The sequence below is a fragment of the Perca fluviatilis genome, chromosome 7 (genome assembly GCF_010015445.1).
Source record: "Perca fluviatilis chromosome 7, GENO_Pfluv_1.0, whole genome shotgun sequence".
Lineage (NCBI taxonomy): Eukaryota > Metazoa > Chordata > Actinopteri > Perciformes > Percidae > Perca > Perca fluviatilis.
The window spans coordinates 42,350,882-42,368,648 of record NC_053118.1 but is presented as its reverse complement, the minus strand read 5'-3'; the positions used below and the strand labels follow the sequence as shown (position 1 = coordinate 42,368,648).

The following is a 17,767-nucleotide window of genomic DNA, read 5'->3' as shown; positions in this document are numbered from 1 at the left end:
TGCCAGCCGGAACTTAGCCCCGCCCACAAAATTCGAGGTCGGGAAGTTCGGTCTGGAGTCGCTCCGTTGAGAAGCAATTATTGCCCGTACAGGATCTGTTCGGACCAATCAGATTGTCGGAAGATGATCAACAGTAACAGAATCAATCACACGTCCCAAAGAACGCTTGGGTTGAATTTGTTGAGATGTGTAGATTCCACCATCGCGTCTGTTACAGACGATATCGACAGCGCATTCATTTTAAAATCCTCAGCGGAGGAGCCTCAACAACTGCCCGAAAGCTTGGTAGCGTATATGGTGGAGCGAGATAGAGAGAGACTGAAAGAAAGAAAAGCGTTATATGGTGGAGAGAGATAGAGAGAGACTGAAGAGAGGAGCGTTATATGGTGGAGAGACATAGAGAGAGACTGAGAGAGGGGCGTTATATGGTGGAGAGAGATAGAGAGAGACTGAGGAGAGAGGCCAGCGGCGCTAGAACAAAGCCGTGAATCAAGAAATTAAAAGTGTTTTTCGCCGATTCATCTCTAGAAATGCGACTGTAGCGAGCATGTCACTATCACTAACGTTATCCACATTTATATTTACACGCAACAAATGATATATCCAGCTTCAAAAAGGTCTAAAAGTCGGAAGTTAGAACAAATGCATTGTGCAAAGAGTGGTTGCTATGGAGACGATACACAGTGTTGAGTTCTGTTGACAGCTGAGTTGAGTTCCGTTGCTCTGATTGGATATAGGTCTATCCAATGAATGCAGAGGCATTTTTTTCCTGGTTCCGGTTGGAACACGCCCCATAATCACAGCCCAATGGAGCGGTTTCAGACTCATATTCTGACTAGAAACTGAGTATGACCACTCGAGGCTAGAGGTAGTAGAGAAATACTATCGATAAACGTGTGGGTCTCTGTGACCGAAACAAGAACCGTGGTAGCAGAGAAATACCATCCGAATAACATATGGGTCCCAGAGACCGAAGGCCAGGGGCGCTGTATTGGAGAAATACCACGGAATAAACATTATGGGTCACAGAGACCCGAAGGCCAGAGCCGTGGTAGCAGGGAAATACCACGGAATACCGTATGGGTCACAGAGACCGAAGACCAGACCGCGGTAGCAGGGAAATACCACGGGAATACCGTATGGGTCACAGAGACCCGAAGGCCAGAGCCGTGGTAGCAGGAAAATACCACGGAATACCGTATGGGTCACAGAGACCCGAAGGCCAGAGCCGTGGTAGCAGGGAAATACACGCGAGTACCTTATGGGTCACAGAGACCGAAGACCAGAGCGCGGTAGCAGAAACCGCGAATACCGTATGGGTCACAGAGACCGAAGGCCAGAGCCGTGGTAGCAGGGAAATACCACGGAATACCGTATGGGTCACAGAGACCCGAAGGCCAGAGCCGTGGTAGCAGGGAAATACCACGGAATACCGTTATGGGTCACAGAGACCCGAAGACCAGAGCCAAAAAACGCGGTAGCAGGGAAATACCACGGAATACCATATGGGTCACAGAGACCAAGGCCAGACGCCCGTAGCAGGGAAATAACGGAATACCATATGGGTCACAGAGACCCGAAGCGCCAGAGCGCCCGTAGCAGGGAAATACCACGGAATACCATATGGGTACAGAGACCGAAGGCCAGACGCGCCCGTAGCAGGGAAATACCACGAATACCATATGGGTCAGAGAAGACCAGGCCAGAGCGCTGTAGCATTGGAGAAATACCACGGAATAACGTATGGGTCACAGGGACCCGAAGGCCAGAGCCGCGTAGCAGGGAAATCTGACGGAATAACGTATGGGTCTCAGGGACCGAAGTCCAGGGGCTCCGGTAGCAGGGAAATACACGGAATAACGTATGGGTCACAGAGACCAAGGCCAGAGCCGGCGGTAGCAGAAAATACCATTGAACACTGGCCAGGGTCACAAAGACCGAGTGCAACGCCAGGCCAATACAAAAAGTCAAATAAACTGAACGGGTCCCTGTGACCCAAAGGACAACACAAGGGTTAATGTGTTTGACAGTAACATTCAATTTAACTAGCCATTTCTGCAAATGTCTGGAAGTTTCCTTTGCAGCAGGGGAAGAGTTTTCAGAGTTTAGTAAATTGGAAACAAATAAGACAGACTGAGACTAAAACCAAGTTGGTTTTTGTATTTTATTAAAAAAGATATATTTGCAAATAGGATCAACATGATTTCACAAAAGGGCCGCAGCCCAGTGTGGAGTCAGTTTCTCAAATGAGTGAACAAGAACACCAGGCTTATATGCATCTTCAGGTGACAGCACATACGCACTTGGATTATTATGACGCTACAATTTTGACAGGCAATCTGATACACATGAAGACAATCAGAGAAATACAAGAGACATCTCGAGCCATTTCACCTCCCTCCTCCCTGTACGACTGTCATCCCCCCAGTTACATCTTAACTGGCATGAGAAAACTAGAGATAGTTTTAGGGCAACCTTGTACCTTTATCGGTTCAGGCAAACAGTGCTCACATAATGTTCCAGACTGGATGTCTCACAAACTTAGAATATAAATCTGCATGTGGGAAATGAGATAAACTCTTTCAGCATTTGTGAGAGCAGTAAAGTACAAATTAAAAAATATAAGGAATTGTGCTTAAATGTAATTTTCCCATTACACAAAAGTGCTGATTATTTCTCAGCACTTTGGTGGCGTAAACAATACTTTTCTTATACTCAAGTATACTGAATACGATTCACCTCAAGTTGGCCTTGCTTCTGGGCTGTTCTGTTGAAATGCATTTTATTCTTATGTATGTTAAATGGTGACCTGTTTTTATTTGAGGAAATACTGCTACAATCAAACCATCAACTTTTTAACTGTGAAAAATTGTACTGATACTATTTGCAGGGGAGCATGCTGCTTAAAGCTAAACTTGGAGATGTCCAAAAATTTGTCAGAATAACTGAGCCAAATCTGAAAGAGTTTTTGATTGCAGGTAAGGAATTTGACAATGTTATTAATAACTGTCTGAATTTAGCTGTTTAAAATTGATATACTGGAATATTCCTAAAATGATGGGACATTTTAAGTTCTCCAGTTTTGGAACTGGTCCATTTTTGTATGTCTACATTTCTTCTGTGATGCCCTTTGTAACTACACTTTAATTGCGGATGCATTGCTTAAAGAATATAGTTATGATGCTACAAAAAGCCATTTTAATCACTTAATAGCGTTTGTTTAAAACCTATTTATAGGGTAAGGTAGTTGTACACTGTGGAATTATTATATAAATAATGATTTACTTTAGTTTATACAAGCTTTTATCCCTGTTTTTTCTAGCATTTGCAAAGTTTGGTGTCCCACAAGGGCGTAAATCCCAGGGGGTCGCGGGTGTCAGGACCCCCCATCTAAGGGTTGTCCCCCTAGAAATATCATTAAAACAATGCTGTGTATTGTAAATAACATAATGATGTATACTTAAAATATCTGTGTAAGTAGTAAAACAATACAAACTCCAAAAATGCTTTTTAGTTTTAGAAACATTTTGAGTCCCCCCTCTGTTGCCTCACAGTGGTTTGGTCCACTGCATGCTGTAGGATCTGCGCTACATCACGGTGACAGTCACACCGGGTTGTGACAGGAATGTAGTAAGTAGGCGGTTCAAAGCTGTCTTATTCACATTAAACATCAGATTAAGTTTTTCTTTTCTCATATAGAAATGATGCTGAGTAATTAATGAATTAGTCATGACAAAAAAGTTCGCTATGTTAGTGTAATATAATGTAACGTTACCTAGCTTATAGCTTGTTGGATAGAAATGCGCCCACTACAACTAACGTTACCACGGCGATAAGCCTAACGTTATGTGTGTGAACTGATATTAGGGTTAATATTGAAGATCTAGCTACAATTGTGTTTTGCTCCATATGAAATCAAGTGGCTGATCAGTTAACTATATATCCTCTGTCCCCAGAGCCGAAACCAATATTTATGTGAAGGACGCAAGATCATTTTATAATTATAATACGACCACGTGGTGAACCTATGAACCTAACTCATATTTAAACATCTGACGTTAAAGATTTGTGTTGTTCCCCAGAAAATGACAGAGAAAAGAAAAACAGACATAAGATCCTTTTTTTCAGTAGGCCTGCAACCAAAACGCCAAGTAAGTACAATAAGTCCTCATATCAAAACAATTTGGTAAAATCTTTAGAAGAATGGGTGCTTATGGAAATACCAACGTCACTATGTCACAGGCAAAGGAGACAGAAAGAAATGAGGGACAGGGAGACCAGGGACAGGCCCGTCGCGCGGCAAGCAAACCCAGCAATTGCTTGGGGCCCCGACGCGGCCTGGGGCCCCAAGACAACGACTGGTTAAGAATAAAATGCAACGACAAACTGTGAGCGCCCCTTTGATAGGCAATGCAGTAAAGTGCAATGTCACTGTTATCGGGATCCCCTTCAAGGGGCCCCTCCTCATGATCTCTGCTGCAAAATACAAAACCTCCTCGGTCAGCAGTCATCACAGACCCGTCGCCAGACCTCAGTCTTAAGGGGGCATATGAAATACATGGGAGGGCACAATTATTATTAGTGTAGAGTACTATATTTATAATAATCATATACTCTTGTTATACTATTCGTACGTAATCATCACGTTAAACATAACCAACAACAATATGACCAGGTAGCCTATATAGCCTACAACACATTACATAGAAGCAATGTTATGAATATCCATAAAACACTTGACTATACAACATATTAGATGTAACAGCAGAAGCATCTCTCAAACATTGCATTTTAAAGCAGTCAACAGAAGGATATGCATTGCTATGCATGTGCCATGAGACACACACGCCCGCACACACACACACACACCTACACACAGAGACTTTGAACCTACCGGTACTTTGAGTGGAGGCAGCATGTCCTCTCTTCAGTCCCTCCTGTCATTTGAAGCTGCATGCTTATTTAAGCCCTTGTCTGTAAATCTTAAACCCCTTAATGAAGAAGGTTGCGTCCGATGATTTTTTTTTTAACCAAACATTTTGACTGGATATTTCCTCAACACAACCTGTTTGGGTTTGTCCGTCACACCCCTGATTCAACAGTTAGTTGTGGCCCAAATGCTGCCCCAGTCGCAGTTGCACTTGACCTGCAGGTCCTGCCAGCTCCAGGGTCGGGCTCCAGGAGCTACTAGCATCAGGCTCAGACTGTCGTCCAGGGGCTCCTTCTCCAACGACAACATCAGGAGGCGTCGGTGTCGTATCCAGTTTGGCAGAGGAGAATGTTGGTGGGCTTTTCAACCACTCACGGATATCCATGACCGAACTGAAGGAGTAAAAGCTGGCGAAAACTCATCCAGCTTTCAAAAATGTAACCGGCTACACTGACGTAGGCTACGTCATGTCATGAGGCCTAACTTTCTTTTAGTAAGGCGGTGATAGGCTGTTGCAGTGTAGATTCCCATCAATCAAACAAAAATCACCATTGTTTATTTATATGTTTAATGTTTTAATGATAAAGAATGCAACATTAATGCAACACAAAATTAGCAACTATGATAATATAAAATTTAAGTAATTTTTTAAGAGGTCTGTGCCTCAACTGGGGGGCACAAGCATTTTTTGGGGGCGCGGCCCCTTATGGCCCGCCCATAGCGACGGGTGTGAGTCATCATGAAGCGGGAATTATGCTTCAGGAAGCCAGAAAAGGAAGAAGAGAAAGGAAGAGGAGGATAAGAAAAACAAGATAGTGGTAAGTGATAAATTACACTGGATAAAAATAGCTCTACTTGTCTTGGTGTGATTTTGTTTTTTCCAATTTCAATTTCAATTTTATTTATAGTATCAAATCATAACAAAAGTTATCTCGAGACACTTTACAGATAGAGTAGGTCTAGACCACACTCTGTAATTTCCAAAACCCCAACAATTACAGTAATTCCCTCAAGAGCAGCATTAGCAGTGGCTATCGCGACAGTGGCAAGGAAAAAAACTCTCCTTTTAGGAAGAAACCTCGGCAGACCCAGACTCTTGGTAGGCGTTGTGTCTGACGGGCCGGTTTGGGGTGTGGTGAACAGTGGCGATAATAGTGCACATTAAAGGTCACAGTGACGTCAAAGGTTATCGTGGAAGTTCATGTCATAGCAGGGCACATCGTGTGGAGTAGTGCTGTCCCCTATACCGGATCCAGACTACTCTGTGCATAGGAACATCACAGCAGGGCGCGTGGATGTAGCGTGCGCTGCAGAGCACGGTGGAAGTAGCAGGATGCAGCAGGATGCGGCCGGGATTTGCAGAGAATCACAGAGCATAGCTCTCCGAAGAAGAAACATAAGGACTCCGGGGAGTAAACCCCCCAGAGCTAGATTAGTAACAAGCAATTCTGGGACAGGATGCATACAGAAGTAACAAGTAGAGAAGAGAGAGCAGCTCAGTGTGTCATAGGAAGGAAACAGCCTCCCGTGCAGTCTAGAATTGTAATAGCATAACTTACCAGGGAGAAGCAGGTGGGCCGGGTTCGGTGGACGCTGCAACTCCTCACTCCCCTAACTATAAGCTTTGTCAAAGAGGAGGGTTTTCAGTTTACTCTTGAATGTTGCGACGGTGTCTGCCCCCTCGAACCCAGACTGGAAGCTGGTTCCACAGAAGCGGAGCCTGATAGCTGAAGGCTCTGGCCCCCAGTCTACCCAGAGACTCTAGGAACCACGAGTAACCCCGCATTCGGGAGCGGCAGTGCCCTAGTGGGACAATAAGGTACTAAGAGCTCTTCTAGGTATGATGGTGCTTGACCATTTAGAGCTTTGTAAGTCAGGAGGAGGATTTTAAATTCGATCCTAGATTTCACAGGAAGCCAATGCAGAGAAGCTAATACAGGAGAAATATGATCTCTTCTCTTAGTTCTCGTCAGAACACGTGCGCAGCATTCTGGATCAGCTGGAGAGTCTTAAGGGACTTATTTGGGCAACCTGATAATAAGGAATTGCAGTAATCTAATCTAGAAGTAACGTAACGCATGGACTAGTTTTTCAGCCTCATTCTGAGACAGGATATTCCTAATTTTGGCAATGTTACGAAGATGGAAAAAGGCTATTCTTGAGGTTTGTTTTAAATGGGCGTTGAAGGATATATCCTGATCAAAAATAACTCCCAAATTTCTGACAGCAGTGCTGGAGGCCAGGGCAATACCATCCAGAGTAGCTATATCTTTCGAAAACGAAGTTCGGCAGTGCGTTGGTCCTATCACAATAACTTCCGTTTTGTCTGAGTTTAACATCAGGAAGTTGTGGGTCATCCAGGATTTTATATCCTCAACACACGTTTGAAGTCTTGCTAACTGACCACTTTCATCTGGCTTAATTGACTGATAGATATATTGGGTATCGTCTGCGTAGCAGTGATAATTAATTGAGTGTTTCCTAATAATATGGCCTAGAGGAAGCATATATAAGGAAAATAGAATTGGTCCAAGCACTGAGCCTTGAGGAACGCCATGGCTAACTTTGGCGTGCTTGGAGGGTTTATCGTTAATGTTAACAAATTGGGATCGCTCAGAGAAATAAGACTTAAACCATCTTAGTGCAGTTCCTTTAATTCCGACTAAGTGTTCTAATCTCTGTAACAGGATTGTATGATCAATAGTGTCAAATGCAGCACTAAGATCTAGTAAAACAAGAATGGAGACAAGTCCTTTGTCTGCAGCTGTTAGAAGGTCGTTAGTAATTTTCACCAGTGCCGTCTCTGTGCTATGATTCTTTCTAAATCCAGATTGAAAATCATCAAATAGACTGTTGCTATGTAGAAAATCACATAACTGATTAGCAACCACCTTCTCAAGGATCTTGGATAGAAAGGGAAGGTTAGATATAGGTCTATAGTTTGCTAAGACCTCAGGATCCAGGGTCGGTTTTTTCAGAAGAGGTTTTATCACAGCTATTTTAAATGACTGCGGTACATAACCTGTTAATAAGGACATATTGATCATATCTAGTATTGAAGTGTTTACCACGGTAAACGTCTTTGAGTAGCCCTCGTTGGGATGGGGTCCAAGAGACAGGTAGATGGCTTAGCTGAGGATATCTTTAACATTAATTGTTGAAGGTCTATAGGATAAAAGCAGTCTAAGTATATGTCCGGACTAGTCGTTCGTTCTAGCGGTCCTGTATTTAAAGATGAACTGTTTGAAGTTGAGGGCAAAGGTGATTAATTTTATCTCTAATTGTTATAATTTTATCATTGAAGAAGCTCATGAAGTCATCACTACTCAGAGCTAGAGGAATAGATGGCTCAGTAGAGCTATACTGTCTGTCAGCCTGGCTACAGTGCTGAAAAGAAACGTTGTTTGTTCTTATTTTCTTCTATTAGTGAAGAGTAATAGTCTGATCTGGCTTTTCTTAAGGCCTTCCTATAGGTTTTGAGACTTTCTTGCCAATCCAGACGGGATTCTTCCACTTTGGTGGAGCGCCCCCACTTCACCTCGCGAGGTTTTCGGAGACTTGTTTCAATCTGCGAGTTTGTTCGTTATACCAAGGAGCTGTTTTCCTTCGGCTTCATCGTCTTCTTTTGTGAGAGGAGCGACAGAGTCCAAGGTTAGTCCGTAGGCAAGTCGCAGCACCGTCCACAAATGCATCAACCCGAGAGGGACTGAGGTTAACATAGAGGTCCTCTGTTATTCTAAGGCACGACATAGAGTCAAATGCTGTTGTAATATCTTCCTTAAATTTAGCTATAGCACTGTCAGATAGGCATCTAGTGTAGAAGCCTTTATCTAGTTTAGTATGGTCAGGTAGCAAGAATTCAAAAGTAATTAAAAAATGATCTGATAATACCAAATTCTTTTCCCGGAAATATTATTAAATCCTCAATCTCAATACCATATGCCAGCACAAGGTCGAGGGTGTGGTTAAAACAGTCCGCCGCCTTGTGCACAGTCTGACTGAAACCGATTGAATCCAGTAATGTGTTGAAAGCAGTAGTAAGGCTATTGCTGTCAACGTCCACATGGATATTAAAATCACCTACAATAAGTAACTTTGTCTGATTTAAGGACTACACTTGATAAAAACTCTGAGAATTCAGATAAAAATTCAGAATACGGACCTGGAGCTCGGTAGACAACAACAAATATAATTGGCTGTTTTGATTTCCGTGTTGGATGTTCGAGATTAAGAACAAGGCTTTCAAAAGAGTTATAATTCAGTTTGGGTTTAGGATTAATTAACAGGATTGGAATCAAATATGGCTGCAACTCCCCTCGGGCCTGAGCCTCTAGGAATTTGAGTATTAATATGACTGGGAGGAGTCGCTTCATTTAGACTAACATATTCTTCATGGCCCAGCCATGTTTCAGTAAAACAGAATAGATCAATTTGATTATCAGATATCAATTCATTTACTAGTGCTGCTTTAGAAGACAGAGATCTGATATTTAGTAATCCACATCTAATTTTCCTATCCTTTTCTATCATTGCAGTGGTAGTTTTAATTCCAATTAGGTTGTTAAGTATTGCCCTCTTATTCACCACTTTGTGTGGTCTGTTGTTGATTATAATTGGAATAGTACTAGTACTACATGTTACTGGAATAGTACTAGTACTACACGTTACTGGAATAACACTAGTACTACATGTTATCCTGCAGAAAACATTTTCAGATTCATCCACTGGTATAGTGCTATCAGGATCAATGCCTGGGGACATGAATCTGTGATATTTTCAACATAATGTCAATACTTGCCTTTCAGTGTGGTCGTTACGTTGTCAGATAGCATCCTGGCTCCGTGTCGGTTTGGGTGGAGACCATCACGCTTCAGCAGGTTGGGCATCTCCCAGAACAAGTTGAAGTTGTCGACATAGGGAATGCTTAGGGAAGTGCAGAGTGGTTCCAGCCAGGTGTGGAGCCCCGAACAGTCTGGACCATCTCTCCGCACCCTTCCTGTAGGTAGGTAGAGGCCCAGAGATGACAATCCGTTTTCCTGTGCCCATCAGGGTGGAGAGGAGAGTGGTGAAGTCTTCCTGGAGTGCTATCGACCGTCTCTCTCTGATGTCGTTTGTGCCCACATGCACGATGATGTTGTTGACCTCTGGCGGGGCGGGCGACGATGCCGGGAAGTTTGTGCTGGATGTCACGGACCTTGGCACCGGGGAAGCAGTAGACCTTAGAGGGACCGCTAGGTAAAGGGGAATGTGGAGGTCCCTTACCATGGAGCTTCCGATGATCAGCGTGGAGTGTTGAGTCCGAGGGGGAGAGTCCGGCCCTCAATGGGCGCGCTCGACTGTGTGGCTGGACCAGGATGAGCTGCGTGGGGACGTGTTGAGAAGGGAACTCCCTCGGCGGTTCGTCAGAATGCTGTAGCGGTTTTCTAGTTGTAGGGGTTGGGCTGGGGCTGAGCGTTGTCCTGACCGCCTGCTCTGGTGCTTGCTTACTACGCCATGGCTCAGGTTGGTGTGGAGTGGAGCTGGTCGGCAGAGTCTGGGGTCCTCGGCAGAAGCCGAGGAGAGACAACAGGGACAGAGGTTGTATTAGTGCGTGGTGGGGTGAGAGTAGTGCAGGGCACAGTGGAATCAAAACATCCGTCAGTGTGTGTGTGGGGGGAACTTCCAATGATAATGGAGTCGAGGAACTCTTCACTTGCCTTGATCTGGTGGAGAGTCGATATTCTGGCTTCAAGTTCCACTATCTTCTGGCTGAACAGGAGGCACGAGTCACAGCCAGGTGAACAGCTGAGGGGGGGCATCGTGTAGCTTGCTAGTTTAGCTAGTAGCAACGTCGATGGAGGCCTCTCCTCCTAAAACCTAAAAACCTTCACAAGTCGAAATACAATGCAGGTGCTCCTGCTTGTATTAGCAAGCTGTGGATAGCTTCGTTACTGCTACCAAAATATGGAATAGATTAGATTTCCCAGGAGGCAAAATCCTGAGTGGTTCGCTTTAACTCCCGCTAGCAGGCAGAAGAAGCTAACGTAGGTCGCACAACAAATACCTAGACGTTAGCTAACGGAGCGGGAGGAAAGTTTTGCAAACAACGGAGAAACTGCGGCCAGACAGGTCCGGTTAAAATACAGCTAAACGGTGTAATTAGTGTAACGGGATAAGGAAGAGGCAGATCTGTTCCAGAATCACTGTTTATCGTATTTAATGACATGACATTGCTATAGTTTTGTAATAGGTTTTGATGAAAGTGGCATAATGTTAGCATGCTATACTAACTATTCCACCGTGATAATCTATTTATCAAATGGGGGTTAGGAAAACCACACAATAAATTCCGGTGCATCAAACATTAGCTTGGGATGTTTTTAAGCATCAGGTAGTTTTCTGAATCTAGCTAGGTCACGCAGATCTCTGCTATTCCATTACAAAATTCACTTCTGAAATTTTTATGCGAAATCAACCATATGAAGCTCAAATATGGGCCGCTTCACAAAATAGATGGCTAATTGCAAATTTTCTCCGACTGTGTGTCGGAGTTTAGTGCCGGTGTTGGTGCTGCCTGGGTTGCTACATCGCCGCCCTGACCGCAGTGTCAGCGAGTTACGCTTTCGCCAACCTTTTACCGCAGCCCGCAGGTTCCAGTCGTAAATCTTATAATGGGTATGTGTGTTGAGTTATTTAAACAAACAATCGGGGAAATAAACGCCTCTTGTCCCGGAAGTCTCATTGATAGAGCCGCAGTGAGATGGAGTCCATCAATGAGAGCTAGCTAGCCTCCTCCTAACTCTGACATTCACAAAAATACATTCAATTGAAACCGAAATCGGACAAGTGTTAGCTAAGCTTTGTAAGACCTTGAGGAACCTGTAATATTCATGCCGGACGAAATTCAAACTGTAAATATACTTTAGTTATGGCAGAAGTGAGCAAGCTGCGATATTTCCCCCATTGTAATGAATGGGACATATAGCAAGCAGCGCTCGTCCTACAATAAGCGTTCATAAAAAGGCCTTTAACAAGTCAAATTCGGACACAACGGTTAGCTTTATAAGACATTGGGGAATGATGTTATATAAGTGGCGTGGACGAAATTCAAACTGTAAATATAATTTAGTTATGGCGACAGTGTAGCTAGCTAGCTGCGGTATTTCCCCATTGTAATGAATGGGACATATAGCAAGCAGCTGCTCGTCCTACAAAGAGCCGCGTTCATAAAAAATGCCTTAAAATCAAATTGGACACAACGGTTAGCTTTATAAGACATTGGGGAATGATGTTATATATATAGGCGCGGGACGAAATTCAAACCGTAAATATATTATAGTTATGCCGGCAGCTGGCCGCGGAGCCCCGTATGCAGTATCCACAAAGGGTGACTTTGCCCTGGGTATGGAGCCCAGCAGGCTGCGCCTTGCTCCGTCAGACTGTCTGGAGCTCCTAAAGTCCGACACGTCTTACCAAATTTGCAATTAGCCATCAATTTTTGTAAAACGGCCCATATTTCAGCTTTATATAGTTGATTTCTCGCTTAAAAAGTCTCAGAAGTGAATTTGGTAATGAAACATTGCAGTGTCTGGAATATGAGATTCTGTCGCTTCTCTAATGTATGTGTATTGGGGATTCCTCAACCAATCAAGCGAGTCTCTAATGTGTGCGTATGGCAAGTCGCTCAACCAATTCAGCGCAGCTCATCTAAATATTCATGACCATACCATATTTGGAAGAAAAGCTCTTATACAAATAGGGCCAAAAAACAGGGATGCATAAGGGCCAATAAAATATCAACCAGGCCCCTTTCCCCCCAACCAACTTTACAAACCCCCCAAGAAGACCATAAGGAACAGTGTGAAATACCCTATATAATCATTCTATCACCCCTTTAATCATTACCTGATACCTAATATATTATATGATAGATATAATGTGTGTTACAATAAACTGAATTTACAGCACTACTAATAATTAGTAAACATTTACTGTTAACAATGAAATTATAATTAAACAGATTGTTTGCCAACAGTTAAATGACAATTAACTAAAGATTAATTAACTATCAATTTACCATCTATTAATGATTGTTATTATAAAGTGTTACCATCTTTTCTTTCTCCCTCAAGGTGCTTTGCATAAATTTCTCAGCCCTCAGGCTCTTCCTAAGGATACCTCCACTGATGAAGGTAGAGTGAATTTCTCTCACTGAGCTGAGCTGTTAATAGTGACCTAACAGTGAAATGGTAAAACTTACTTCACAGGTAATTTCAGATTCCTTTTCAATTATTTTTATCAATTTCATCCTCAACATCAACAGATGCATCACTTCTCGGTGCTGATGTTTCCTCTGAGCACAAGGTAACACCACCACAAGCTCTATAATTATAGCTAATATCCTGCACAGCCCAGAGTTTAAACTGATAAGTGTGTGCTGTCATATTGTTAGGAAAAAAACAATTCTATCACTATTGAATTCCCACCAAACTGTGTAAATACCAGTCACTTTTGCCCATGGACATTTCAGAATTTTTAATATACATATGCCTGTCAATTTTCTAGGTGTCAGACACTCAGTGATCCATTCTGTACCTCGACAGATGGATTATATTAATAAAACATAATTTTTTAAATTTATGCACAGTATATGCAACACGATTATTTGCACATTAAATATTTTGTATCTATGCACAGTTTATGCAATAGCAGTTTATGCACTGTAAACCTTTTTATTTATGTAAAGTGTGGCTGAACTTTAACTCTTATGGCTATGCTGTGGTTCCTGTAGGCTTTGTGTGGGGGGGGGGGGGGGGGGGGGGGGGCCCCTCCATGTCCATGTTCGCTTGGGGGCCCCAAATTCCTTCAAACGGCCCTGACCAGGGACAGTCAGGTGGAGAGGCTCAGGTAAGTGTGTTGAGCTTAGTTCATATTTTTGGAGGTGTGTGGCTGTCAGGGTGAGCAGATGAGCTTTACCAGTGGCTCACTAATTTAGCTAATTTAACAAGTGTACAAAAATATTGTATTGTATAGTATTGTATTTTTTTATATGGGGACACTTTTTCAAAATAAGTCATTATGTTTTAAGGTATTTTGTGGCGTCGATTATAAACAACTTAAATACATGGTTTTAAAGAAGAATATTTTGGTCAATTTAGTCAGTTTTTATTGAAATCAAGAGAAACACTGAAAGAAGGATAATGGTAGTCTCCATGCTACACTAATGATAGTATTAAGACTTTCCTCTGTGAACACATGTCCTCTATGAGTATAATTGTGGCTGTATTATTTGTGTCCCCTTAATAAATTGCTCTTCAGAAATTTTATGTTTATTGTCCCCTTACTGTTAGATCAGATTTACGCCCATGGTGTCCCAGCTGTAACAGAAGGTGTGACAGTTGTTGACAGTTCAGGGACTGGATGATGATGTTTTTGAGGATATTATAAAGGATCCCTCAACTGGGGTGCTAACCATCAAATATGACTCAGGTTTGTTTCAGTTAATTAATTAATGGATAAGTTATTTCTTTGTTTTATGAAGGTCATGGTGTCTATTAAATAAGTGTCTTACATTATGAAGGAATTATATATAATGTTTTTTCTTCTTTCTGCTTCTCAAATCATGGTTAGAATCTGTCTCCATGGTGGCCTCCTGAGCAGTCCCAACCATCATCCCTTGATACCTTGGACTCTGAGGATACAGTCATTATTTCAGATAGCCCCTCCAGAAAAAGCCAGAGGCTGGATACAGAAGCCAAGCAAGTAAGACAATTATGACATTTTAAATTCTGTTCTTGAATCAGTTCTCAGATAATTTAAATTACATTAATATACATTGTAAATTAATTGGTTTCAGTCATGACTAGGGATGTCTCGATCAAGTTTTTTAGCCGTCCTATCCGATATTTTTACAAGTATCTGCTGATATCGAGTCCTGATTCGATACTTTTATTTATTTTTGATAATACAGTGCACAGTTCGAAGTACATTAAAAGTATTATTGTCGCTGTCTGGAGGGAGTTTCTTACCATTACTGGCTTTTTCATTGGACTTTTGTATCACTTGCAATCTTTGAGATTGGATCGGGACATCCTTTGACATCATATTAGTTTATTTCCAGTTTATTTGCAGTGGATATAACATGCTGAATTGTTATGCATTTTGTTTTAAGTTGGTGGAATCAGCTCTTACCAACAAACCTGGTGGGGAACGTATAATAAATGAATACAACCGAACCAAGTCCTTGACAGATGAAACAAGAAGTAAACTGGTGAAAATGCTGGCAGCTGACCTGACAGAAAAGAATGGGTAATTTGTTAATAGTCCTTGTGTTCTCAATCTGTAAATCGAAATCCAAATCTATGTGAATATGACTGCAACAATCCTTTCTTCTTCAATTTTGCAGTACATCTCCACCCAGACAGGTGAAAGAAATGTATGCCAAAGGAATAGTGACCTTATTCCCGTACCTCAGTGACCCATTCTCTAAGAATGGCTATGGAGTTGCACACAGTAATAGTTGTAATGTTAAATGCTATTGGAAGTTTTGAATCCTACCAGACCATGTTGTTTTCAATGAAGTATCCGTTTTTGTTATCCTTTCATCCTTCAAGGAGCATTATTATGATGGCGAGAGTGGAACTGGGTACTTGGCCTGGAGGATTAAAACTATTCAGAGAGGCACCGCTAAAGACAGGCGATCATCATTTGGAGGTAATACTGGAAAATGTATGGAACAAAACAGGTGCTAGATCAATAATTGCATTTGTTGCACAATGTTTCTCAGTCAGATAATATAATGTGTAACTACTTATTTCAATTCTGCTAGCTCCCTCCCTCTTAGCAAATTTAAAAAAAAATGCATCAGAGACCTACAAAGGACTGTGACTTTAGGGGTGTTGCCTCGACACTGACTGGTGTGGAGTGATAAACCGGGCCTTGTAAACTTTAGGGTGATTTAAAGCAGTAGATGGCATTTTGATAAATTTTCAACCCACAAACTGCAGATTTTCATAAATTGTGAAGAAATAATGTCAATATTAACAACAGCATTGATGTGTTTCATTTAGTTTACAGCTCAAAAGTAGGTTTTACAGTGGATTACCTCCTAAAAGTTAGCCAGGGTACCAAAAACTTTGACATGATTGAAATTTTCCCCGTGTTGTGTAGAATCAGCCAAAGGATCATCTGTTGAAGACATGTCTGGAGGACCAACTGTCAGAGAATCCCAGTTTGTTCCAGAGACTGCCCTGACTGAAGATGAGTGCAACGAAGCAAACTCACTGATGAAACATTCTGCTGATGCGACACAATCCAAGAAGAAATGAAACTGACGTTTGTGTATCCCCGCAACATGATCCTCGACCCCCCAGCAGTGAAGCAACATACTGTCTGAGTTTCCACGTTTTAAAGACGTCAAAAGCTTGGTAATTATGTTATTTTGAAAATGCTATGACAAGTGAATTGTTTTGTAAGACACATGAGTGATACTCCAATAACTAGCACCCAATACCTTTTGATTGGCTGTCAAATAACTGAAATTGTCACCAATACCACCCCACTCCAGGTTGAACAGGATTTCGTTCTAATGTTCGGAGAGGATACCTCGAGCAAGCTTCTGGAAAGGTGGCCAGTCACGTTCAAGAAAAAGATCAAACACTGCAGAAAGCTTCCATCCACAAGTGAGCTTGAAGAACTCTTGCTGGGAGCTGATCCTCCTGAGGATGGCACTGAATTGGATGTGGACTTTGGTAAGCTGCTTGTAAGCCTACATTTCTTTTTGTATTGCAATAAATATATCAACATTATGTGTAAACATTTACATATCAACATATAACTAAGAAGCTGGCTCTGTGAAAGATTTATGAGGAAGTTCTGTAGCAGTATGTTGAACAAAACTAGGAGGTTGGACTCAGCCCTGTGGATGTTTTAGTTGGAGAACTTCTTGTGATATAGAACTGCTGTCTGTCTGGGGGGTCTTTTGTAAAGAAAACAACATAACTGAAGTGTATTAACATTGAACTTGTGTTGTTACAGGTTGGGACAGTGATCTGTCATCGGTTTTACTGCTGCTAAACCTGATTCCACCCCTCTGCTCAGGGTCAGAAGAGACCAGGGAAAGTTCTCGCATCCCGCAAGCAGAGAAACATCTTGTGGTATTCAAGAAGGTTTGTATTTTTTCTAATTTGTGGTATGAACACCTAATATTAGGGTACAAGTATTCATTCAGTATTCATATTCAATACTAGTAGTGTATTGGCTCTTTCTGCATATTCTACAACTACTTGGCCATTAACTAGAATTTTCCCTCATTTGTCTTCGCGAGCTGCGGAACAAACCTTCAAGAGCATCTCAATGCCATCACTACTAGCACTCAGCCCTATCTCCTGGCTGTTGGAGTTAAGAAGAATGCAATCCACCAGTTCTTCATCATTCCGACAAGAATGCCATACCTTGCCATTCGAACTTTCAGCTCAGTGCACAGTGCAGACGCCCTACTGCTTGCTCGTGCCTCTGCTTGCGATATTCTTGCATATTTCTGCTGATAATCTTGTTTTTCCTCTAGAGAAAACCATGAGCAGCGCTTTGGATACTTATCAATCACTGGACTATACATTTTTGTAGACATAGTAGGCTATTGCCATATTTGAAAATTTTTCTTGCGTGCGTGCGGGCCACCAATAGCTCAAGCCTGTCCTAAAGTGACTTTTAGCTAAAGCTAATTAGCAGCAAGATGCCTTCCTTCTCCATGGAGGACTACTACAAACTCCTTCAGAAGATTGCTGTTCTGGAAACCAAAATTTACCGCTTAGAAGTAAATGTGGAAGTGAACGGATCATGTGGCAATGACGCACTTCT

At 42.2% G+C, this 17,767-nt stretch overlaps 1 long non-coding RNA gene across 1 annotated transcript; it reads left to right on the top strand.

Moving 5' to 3' along the window:
- Positions 1-16,286: 16,286 nt before the first annotated feature.
- Positions 16,287-16,996, top strand: LOC120561594. The gene is made up of 3 exons (XR_005639618.1): positions 16,287-16,335; positions 16,476-16,659; positions 16,946-16,996. It is a non-coding gene; the product is annotated as an uncharacterized LOC120561594 (long non-coding RNA).
- The last annotated feature ends 771 nt before the right edge of the window (positions 16,997-17,767 follow it).